The sequence below is a fragment of the Sus scrofa genome, chromosome 1 (assembly GCF_000003025.6).
Source record: "Sus scrofa isolate TJ Tabasco breed Duroc chromosome 1, Sscrofa11.1, whole genome shotgun sequence".
NCBI classification, from domain to species: domain Eukaryota; kingdom Metazoa; phylum Chordata; class Mammalia; order Artiodactyla; family Suidae; genus Sus; species Sus scrofa.
The window spans coordinates 271,285,622-271,295,996 of NC_010443.5; positions in this window are offsets into that span (position 1 = coordinate 271,285,622).

The window sequence follows — 10,375 nt, forward strand, 5'->3', positions numbered from 1 at the left end:
AAGAAGCAATTAAGTAAAAATGAGGTCATTGGGGTGGACCTTAATCCCATAGCACAGGTGTCTCTTTTTTTTTGGCAACACCCAGAAGTTCCGGGGCCAGGGATTGAACTTGAGCCACAGCAATGATGACACTGCTGGGCACCAGGGAATGCCACAGGTGTCCTTTTAAGAAGGACATTTGGACATAGACACACAGAGGGATGACCACGTAAGACAAAGAAACGGCAGTGGTCTACGAGCCAAGGAGAGAGGCCGCGATCCCGGACTTCCGGCTTCCAGAACGGTGAGGAAACACATTTCTGCTGTTAAAGCCACCCAGTCGGTGGTCCTCTGTGGCAGCAGCCCTGGGAAACTAAGACCAACTTAGTTGGTCTTAGAAACTTCTCAGGTCAGCTGGCCATCACCTGTCACCCCTGGAAGTGCGAGGCTCAGAGGACAGTCGGACCCAGGTAGCTGGGGGCAGGTCTGCTCTGAGTCCCCGCCACCTCGGGCTGCTTCTGGGAACCATGCAGGACCTCCGAGCTGGGTCCCACCCAAGTCACCATTGCAGTGTCCTGAGCCCCTGCCAGGACGGGGGGGGTGGGGAGCCCCTTCCCTGCCCGGGGAAAATGTCAGAAAGAGCAGGAGAAGGAGAGGGCAGGAGCTAGAAAAATGCGCGAACTCCCGGATCCGCTGCCATCTGGCTCCAGGCAGAGATGGAACATCTGGCTGCAGCTCCGGGCCCCAGCGTTTACGTAACCCACGTGCAGGCACACGTGGCTGGCCAGGCCCCGGTGAGGCTGTGGCCCCACCACGCTCCCCGTGACCTTCCCCTGAGAAATGGGCCTTCTAAGAAAAGGGCTGTTGTGGCGACACAATGATGCTGGACTGCAGTGCCCAGCACGAGGTGCCAGAGAGCCCCCCCGAGCCTCTCCAGAGCTTGGGCTCACTCACACATGTGTGCATGTGCACTCACACATACTCAGACTTGTGCACGCGCACACACACACACACACACACACATGTGCACGCAGCCTGGCCAGCCTCAGTGTTCTCACATGTAAAGTTTTGTTTGTTTGTTTGTTTGTTTGTTTTTGTCTTTTTGCCTTTCCTGGGGCCGCTCCCCCAGCATATGGAGGTTCCCAGGCTAGGGGTCAAATCAGAGCTGCAGCCTCCAGCCTACGCCAGAGCCACAGCAACACAGGATCCAAGCCACATCTGCAACCCATACCACAGCTCATGGCAACGCTGGATCCTTAACCCACTGAGCGAGGCCAGAGAACGAACCCACAACCTCATGGTTCCTAGTCGGATTCTCTGAGCCAGACAGGAACTCCACGTGTAAAGTTACACGTGGGAGATCTCCAAGCTTCCTTCCAGCTCTAATATCCTGTAAAGTGCATGTGGGTGGGCACTTCCACACCCGACGCTGCATGAGCTTTGGTGCACACACACGTAGGTGCAAACAGGGGAACGTATGCATGACCAGCTTTGCACACAGATATGTTTACACCCTCCCTTACACACACCAAGTGTTCCACAGCCATGCAACGGCTCACACACCCCGTGCATCATCTACACCTTCGTTCTGTCGTGCACTCACCTTGGGGTCTAGGTACACACCTGGCCTGGCATGGTTTACACACACACGCGTGTGCTCTGGCACAGTGTACGCACTTAGACACTTGCAAGTTCTCTGCAGGCCCATATGTACATGGATCAGCCTTGCCAGATACAGCAGATAAAAATACAGGATGCAGGAGTTCCTGTTGTGGCTCAGCAGGTTAAGAACCCAACTAGAACCTACAAGGATGTGGCTTTGATCCCTGGCCTGGCTCAGTGGGTTAAAGGATCTGGTATTGCCGCAAGCTAAGACGTGGGTCCCAGACTCAGCTTGGACCTGGAGTTGCTGGGGCTGTGGCGTAGGCTGGCCGCTGCCACTCCGATTCGACCCCTTGCCTGGGAATTTCTAGGGATGGCCCTAAAAAGAAGAAAAAACACACAGGATGCAATCTTTGGGACACACTTTCTACTAAAAAATGGTTCATTTATCTGAAAATCACATTTAACCAGATGTCTGTATTTTATTCGGCAAGCCTAATTTGTATACATCCACACACACACAAACGCACACACGCATGCATGCACAGACACAAGGACACAAACTTATGAAGCCATCAGGGTCCCCAGGCCCAGCCAAGGTCATTGCCATTGCTGTTGCCCTGGGAGAATTTCTAAGACCTTCTCTCCATCTGGTAATTGGAGCCACAGCTCCTCCCTTGGCCACAGCGCAGCTCCAGGCCCCTGTTACGGCGTAAGAGAGCCTGGCCCTGGACAGCTTGCTGGTGGGAAAAGGAAGGGCTTCCAGCAGGAGTAGGGGGCTTCCAGGGACCCCTGGGAAAACTCCTCTTGCCATCAGCCCAGCTGCGAGGTCTGGAGCAGCGGCCAAGCCCTGGGAACTCCACCCCGAGCCAAAGCCTGGGGCCGAGCCCCAAGGAGGGACATCCAGCTGGGGTCAGAGATGCAATCTGAGCCCCCTGGGGCCCGGCTTGGCCTCGTCTCCATCTGGTGTTGCTTCTACCGCTGGGAGGCACGTCGGGGCAAGGGCGTCTTGTCGTCTTGATTGCTCAGCTTAAATCCTTCAGCCAGAAAAGTTTGCAGAGGGACAGTGATGAGCAAGGTTCTAGAAGGATCTTAGCTCAGAGGTAGGGGGTCCCGGGGGTGGGTGGACACAGACTTGCCCCTCCCCTTGTGAGCTGGGTGGCCTCCCCCTGCCCCACCCCCTGCCTCCTTTTCAGGAGTCCCAGGCACGGAGCCAGCAGATCTGTGCAGAGTCTCCCAAGAGCCTCACAAAGAACAGAATGATTTTCTTTAAGGAAGTATCTCCTTGCCTATCATAGTTTTTTGGTTACATAAGAATGCACTTTTATTATTTCATGAAAAATACGGGAAAACCGAAAGCAAACATTTTTCAGTTACTCCCATCAGGCATTTTTCTCTGCATTCATCGACAAAGAGAGGTGTTTTGACAAAAAAAGGCGATTATATGGCACAGTTTTATGGTCTGCTTTTATCATTTACTAACATGTTGTGAACATCTTATTGTATCAATAATTCAACATCTAGGAGCTTCCTGGTGGCTCAGTGGGTTAAGGACCTGCTGTTGCTGCTGCTTTGGTGTAAGTTCGATCTCTGGCTCTGGATCTTCCGCATGACGTGGCTGTGGCCAAAAAATTATAATAATAATTCAATATCTACCTCCTGATTGCTAGCAGCCTCAAGTGATTCCTTGTATGGAAGAGCCTCTTTTTTGATATTTAGATTGCTACCAGTTTGTTTTTTAATTACAGTGAAATTCACGCAACAAAATTAACTGATTTAAAGAGTACGATTCAGTGGTATTTAGCTCATTCACAGGGCTGTACCACCACCCCTTCTGCCTCGTTCCAAAATACTGTCACCCCAAAATGAACCCCCATGCCTGTCAAGCAGCTGGTCCCCATTCTCCCTCCCTACAGCTCCTAGAAAACACCAGTCTGCTCTCTCTGTGGATTTGCCTATTTTGGGCATTTCATATACATGGAATCATAGAATATGCGGCTTCTTCTTTTTTTTTTTTTTTTTTTTTGGTCTTTTTGCCATTTCTTGGGCCGCTCCTGAGGCATATGGAGGTTCCCAGGCCAGGGGTCCAGTCGGAGCTGTAGCTGCCAGCCTACACCACAGCCACAGCACCTCCAGATCCGAGCTGCATCTGCAACCTACACCACAGCTCATGGCAACGCCAGATCCTCCACCCACTGAGCAAGGCCAGGGATTGAACCCACAACCTCGTGGTTCCTAGTCAGATTTGTTAACCACTGCGCCACGACAGGAACTCCCAGAATATGTGGCTTCCGTGTCTGGCTTCTTTCAATTAGTATGATGTCTTCAAGGTTCATCCATGTTGTGTCAGGTATTCATAGTTGGCTCCTTTTTACGACTGAGTACTATTCCACTGTGCGGCTAGACCATGGTTTGTCTATTCACCCCTCTGTTGGTAGACATGTGGGCTGTCCACACCTTTTGGCTGTTGTGAACGATGCTGTGATGACCACGCGAGCCGAAAAATTTGTTGAGAACCTGTTTTCAGTTCTTTTCGGCACATGTCTCAGAAGGGAACTGTGGGTCCCTGGTAATTCCACGGGTAACTTTTGAAGGAACCACCCCAGCATTTCCCACAGGAGCTGTGCCTTTTCACGCTCCCTCCAGAGGTGGGTGAGGGGTCCGGTCCCCCCACCCCACCCCCGCCCGGTCCTGGCCTGCACTTATCTGTGCTTACATTACAGCTGTTCCTTGCAGCGTCCCAGTGGACCTCAGATTCTCTGCAAATCCAGGTAACACAGGTATAACCTTTGTCTGTGCCTCTCGGCACAGTAGTCCTCTTTTGCCGTGTTAAAGTCCTGGCAGTGGAATTGTTAGGCCCAGCAGTGGGCCTGGGCGCGCGCACGCTCTGTGTGTGTGTGTGTGTGTGTGTGTGTGTGTGTGTGTGTGTGTGTACCATTCCTTAAAAGATTTTCGGTGTTACCAACAGACCACCAGAGAAGTTTTACCAGCTGACTCTTTCTTTAGGACAATAAGAAAGTGAACATTAATAAAAGTTTTCTATCTTTGCAGTTCCTATTGTGGCTCAGCAGAAACAAATCCAACCAGTATCCATGAGGATGCAGGTTTGATCCCTGGCCTCGCTTAGTGGGTCGGCAATCCTGCGTTGCTCCGGCTGTGGTGTATGCCGGCAGCTGTAGTTCCAATTCGTCCCCTAGCCTGGGAACTTCCATATGCAGCAGGTGCAGCCCTAAAAAAAAAATATATATATATATCTTTATAAACATTGTCAACCTGATTGTAAAAGTTTATATTCCCTTGCTTAATTTTAATTTATTTATTTCTCAGCCATGCCGGAGGCATACAGAAGTTCCTGGGCTAAGGATCGATCACAGGCTACAACAGTGACAATGCTAGATCCCTAATCGCTAGGGCCACTAGGGAACTCCCTTGTTGGATTTTTGCCTCTTACAATTGCTGCGCTCTGTGCTCTCGCGAGAGGCGGGAAAGGGCGCAGGGTTTGAAACCCAGCAGGCGAGGTGGGCCGGCAAGAACTCCCAACACAGTAGAAGGGCCCCTAGATCGCCTGAGGCTCAGGATGAGCTGACCTCTGTGCAAACGAGAAGCGACAGAGAGACATGCCTATGATCGGCACTTAAGTATGACATTGGCAGATGCCGAGGAGAGTGTGACAGCTCTAGACATTGATGAAGAAATAGATACAAATCAACGAAAGAGAATATTCTGATGCTCCTTGTGTGGGGAGATGGTGTCTTGCTAGTTGCCCCGCCACTGAGAGTTGGCTGAAACGAAGGATTTATGCTGCGTGGAAATGGGAGATAACGTCACTGGCTCTTGAAACATAGAAGACGCCCAGAAGAGAAACCTGTGTATATTCTGATATTAAGAAACAACTAAGTTTCTGTTGTGGCATAGCACAACCGAATCTGACTAGGAACCATGAGGTTGCAGGTTCCATCCCTGGCCTCACTCAGTGGGTTAAGGATCCAGCGTTGCCCTGAGCTGTGTGGTGTGGGTCGAAGATGTGGCTCGGATCCCGTGTTGCTGTGGCTGTGGTGTAGGCGGGCAGCTGTAGCTCCAGTTCGACCCCTAGCCTGGGAACCTCCATGTGCCACAGACACGGCCACAAAAAGAAAAAAAAAAACCAATAACCCAAGAATGCCTCTACTGCCAAAATAAGCTGATTTGCAGATAATTCAAAAATTCTTAAGCTAAACTGCATTTTTATTTTTCTTCTACTCGTCCAACAAATGTCATCCCCAAGATGCAAGCCTCTTTCTTTCAGGAGTTGATTTGCTCCATCGTTTTATCAGTTTTTGGGTTGTTGTTTTTTTCTTTAAATTAGATTTGACATGGAGTTCCCGTCGTGGCTCAGTGGTTAACGAATCCAACTAGGAACCATGAGGTTGTGGGTTCGATCCCTGGCCTTGCTCAGTGGGTGGAGGATCTGGCGTTGCCATGAGCTGTGGTGTAGGTCGCAGATGCAGCTCGGATCTGGAGGTGCTGTGGCTGTGGTGTAGGCTGGCAGCTACAGCTCCGACTGGACCCCTGGCCTGGGAACCTCCATATGCCGTGGGAGTGGCTCTAGAAAAGGCAAAAAGACCAAATAAATAAATAAATAAATTAGATTTGATGTTTCCTTTTTTGATTTTATTTATTTCTTTATTGCTTTTTAGGGCCGCACCCAAGGCATATGGATCCCCGGCTAGGGGTCGAATTGGAGCCACAGCTGCCCGCCTACACCATAGCCACAGCAACGCTGGATCCTTAACCCACGGAGCAAGGCCAGGGATCGGACCCACAACCTCATGGTTCCTAGTCCGATTCGTTTCCACTGCGCCACAGTGAGAACTCCTCCTTGTTTGGTTTTTTAAAAAAGGAAAATAATAATTACTGTGCTAAGAAAACCACTAGAGGCTGGTTTGTGTCTCCCACCCCAAATTTACATGTTGAAACCCTAACTTCCAGGACCTCGGAATGGGACTGTATTTGGAGATAGGGCCTTTAAAGATGCAATTAAGTGACAACGAAGTACTTGGGGTGGGGCCTAATCCAATGTGACCAGTGTCCTTATTAGAGGCACCAGCTGGAGTTCCCACCATGGCTCAGCCGTAGCAAACCCGACTAGTATCCATGAGGACTTGGGTTAGATCCCCAGCCTCCCTCAGTGGGCTAAGGATCCACATTGCTGTGGCTGTGGTGTAGGCCAGCAGCTATATCTCCAATTCAACCCCTAGCCTGGGAACTTCCATATGCCTCAGATGTGGCCCTAAAAAGACAAAAAAAGAATCCAACTGCAGAAATGTGGGTCCCTGCAGAGGCACGGGTTTGATCCCTGGTCTGGGAACATCCATATGCTGCGGGTGCAGCCATAAAATTTTTTTTACATTTAAAAAAGAGAAAGAGGGAGTTCCCATTGTGGCACAGTGGTTAACGAATCCGACTAGGAACCATGAGGCTGCGGGTTCGGTCCTTGCCCTTGCTCAGTGGGTTAAGGATCCGGCGTTGCCGTGAGCTGTGGTGTAGGTTGCAGACACGGCTCAGATCCCGCGTTGCTGTGGCTCTGGCGTAGGCCGGTGGCTACAGCTCCGATTCGACCCCTAGCCTGGGAACCTCCATATGCCGAGGGTGTGGCCCAAGAAATAGCAGAAAAAGACAAAAAAAAAAAAAAAAGAGAGAGAGAGAAAGAGGGTTGCCAGGGGCCCACACACACAGAGAAAAGAACGAACGAAATCCCAATGAAATAACTTGCTGGAATTTTGATGGAGATTGCATTGAATGTTCAAATCAAGTTGAGAATAACTGATATCTTTTTTTTTTTTTTTTTTTTTTTTTTTTTTTTTTTTTGTCTTTTTGCCATTTCTTGGGCCGCTCCCACGGCATATGGAAATTCCCAGGCTAGGGGTCGAATCGGAGCTGTTGCCACCGGCCTACACCAGAGCCACAGCAGTGTGGGATCCGAGCCGCGTCTGCAACCTACACCACAGCTCACGGCAACGCCGGATCCTTAACCCACTGAGCAAAGCCAGGGATTGAACCCACAACCTCGTGGTTCCTAGTCAGATTCATTAACCACTGAGCCACGACGGGAACTCCAGAGAATAACTGATATCTTAACAATAGTGAGCTATGCCTATGAAATAAAATCAGAGAAAAAGAATGTGTATGTGTGACTGACTCTTCGCTGTACAGTAGAAAATTCACCAAACACTGTAAACCAGCTATAATGGAAAAAATACAAATCATTAGGATAAATTGCTTTCCTATTTAAACAAACAAAAAAAATCTGTCACTGTTTCATTTTTTGAATCATTTAGAGACTTGCAGTTTTATTCATGGAAAAGTGGGCAACGCCAAGGCTTCCCATGATCACAAATAAGGAAGCCCAGGTCCCACCTGCAAACGTTTGGGTGTAATTGGTCTGGGGTGTGGTCTCCAGAGGGTGGTGGGTTTTGTCAAGCTCTCCAGGTGATTCCCGTACAGCCAAAGTTGAGAACCACCAACCCTGACCTCTGGGACCCTCAGCTGGAGAAGCCAGCGGCATCCACCTAGGGTGCGGCCAGAGCCTCAGAGCCTTTAGTCCAGGCTGGTCTGCGAAGGTCTGGGCGCCTGATTCTACCATCCCTGCTGTGGCGGGGGAGGAGGGGAGGTTCTCCTCCGGGTTGCGGTTTGTGCAAAACGTGCTACTGTCAGAGATGGGCTGTTAGTGCAGTCGTGTTTCCTCCTGGAGTTGAACCCCAACACAGGCTGTGGGTCAGCAGGACTGGGCTGCAGCACCGAGCCCCTATCAGCGTCTGTGCGACCTTGGGAACATCTATTGGCTGCTCGGAATCTCAGTTTGGGCATCTCTGAAGTGGGGAGAATGGAGTTGTTTCGAGGATCAGCCACCCCGGAGTCTTGATACTTGGATGTCTCAGGTGGGTGAGCGGTTCAAATCTCTTTGGTTGGAGATGGGTTTCTGTGACTTGCAACCAGCAGAGCCAGGTGCAAACAGGAGGCTCTTGGGAAACAGTCATAGGAGTGCAGGCTGTGCACTTTTTTCAGGCTGGGGCTGAGCAGGCTCACAGGAGACCAGACCATCCCTCACCCTACAACCCCCTCCCCAGGAAACGACGAGAAGCTAGATTAGAGCTCTGTCTCTAAGCTGGGGTGATCAGAGGCAAGCGGGATAAAAATAGCTTCCACTGATAAAAGCCCACCAAATATGCTGTTGCTGACACTTACCAAAGCCCTGTACTCGGGCTGCTATTGTCCTTACTTGCTAGGCTTACAATGGGAAGGTCCCACAGTCAGATGGTGAGCTGCACTTCTTATTAACGGATCTCAGAGACTCAGAATTGGTTTAATGATCATCTTTGGTTAATAACTCTAATTTTTGAGGCTTGATGCTTTTCTGTTTGCTTTTATTTAAAATGTACTTGGAGTTCCCGTCGTGGCGCAGTGGTTAACGAATCCGACTAGGAACCATGAGGTTGAGGGTTCGATCCCTGGCCTCGCTCAGTGGGTTAAGGATCTGGTGTTGCTGTGAGCTGTGGTGTAGGTCGCAGATGCAGCTCGAATCTCGCGTTGCTGTAGCTGTGCTGTAGGCCGGCGGCTGCAGTTCCAATTAGACCCCTAGCCTGGGAACCTCCATATGCTGCGGTGCAGCCCTAGAAAAGACAAAAAATAAAATAAAAATAAAATGTACTTATTTTCAATGGGAAGAAGAACTGAATAGACATATTTCCAAAGGAAAATGGCCAGATGGCCAAGAGGTACGTGAGAAGATGCTCAATATCACTAATCATCAGAGAAACGCAAATCAACCCCTCAGAAATAGCACCTCACACCTGGAAGAATAGCCATCATCAAAAAGACCACAAACAGTGATGATCATTGTACAGCTATAAATGTAATAAATTCATTGAATAATAAAAAAAAGAAAAAAGAAAATAAAAATTTAAATTAAGGATCCCCTCCAGATGTCACTAAAAAGTCAGATTAGAATAAAATTATAGGAGTTCCCATCATGGCTCAGTGGTTAACGAATCCAATTAGGAACCATGAGGTTGTGGGTTCGATCCCTGGCCTCCCTCAGTGGGTTAAGGATCTGGCGTTGCCATGAGCTGTGGTTGTAGGTCGCAGACTCGGCTCGGATCCCGATTTGCGGTGGCTGTGGTGTAGGCCGGTGGCTATAGCTCCGATTCGACCCCCAGCCTGGGAACCTCCGTATGCCATGGGAGCAGCCTTAGGCAAAAAGACAAAAAAAAAAAAGAATAAAATTATAATTAAAAAACTTAAATTACAACATATTTGAACACATTAGTGACATGGGCAGTAGGAAACATCAACCAGGAAAGTGATCATTATGGAGTTTACATTGTTGTCACTGTGTCCCCAGGAATGTGCAGGAAAAAGCTGCAGTGACATCTTGACCAAGGCCATGTCGTGAACCAGGCAGGTCTGGCTGATGCCAGGTATGGTAAACACGTCAAGGCTCTCACAGCCAGGGTCTCTAAAAAGCAAGTCATTTCTTTTGGACCAGCTCTAGGGTCAACCAACCTTCTGGTCGTAATTTGGATTCCTTGGTGAGTTTATCTACCAGGGAGAGATGGGTTGATAGGCCAATAGGAATGTTTGGCCCGCCTGGCAGTTGTAATTATAAAGTAAATTAATAAATTGTCTTTCAGGTGTCAAAACAAACAAACAAACAAATACCACAAATAGGAGTTCCCATTGTGGCACAATAGAAACAAATCCAACTAATAACCATGAGATTGCGGGTTTGATCCCTGGCCTCGCTCAGTGGGTTGGG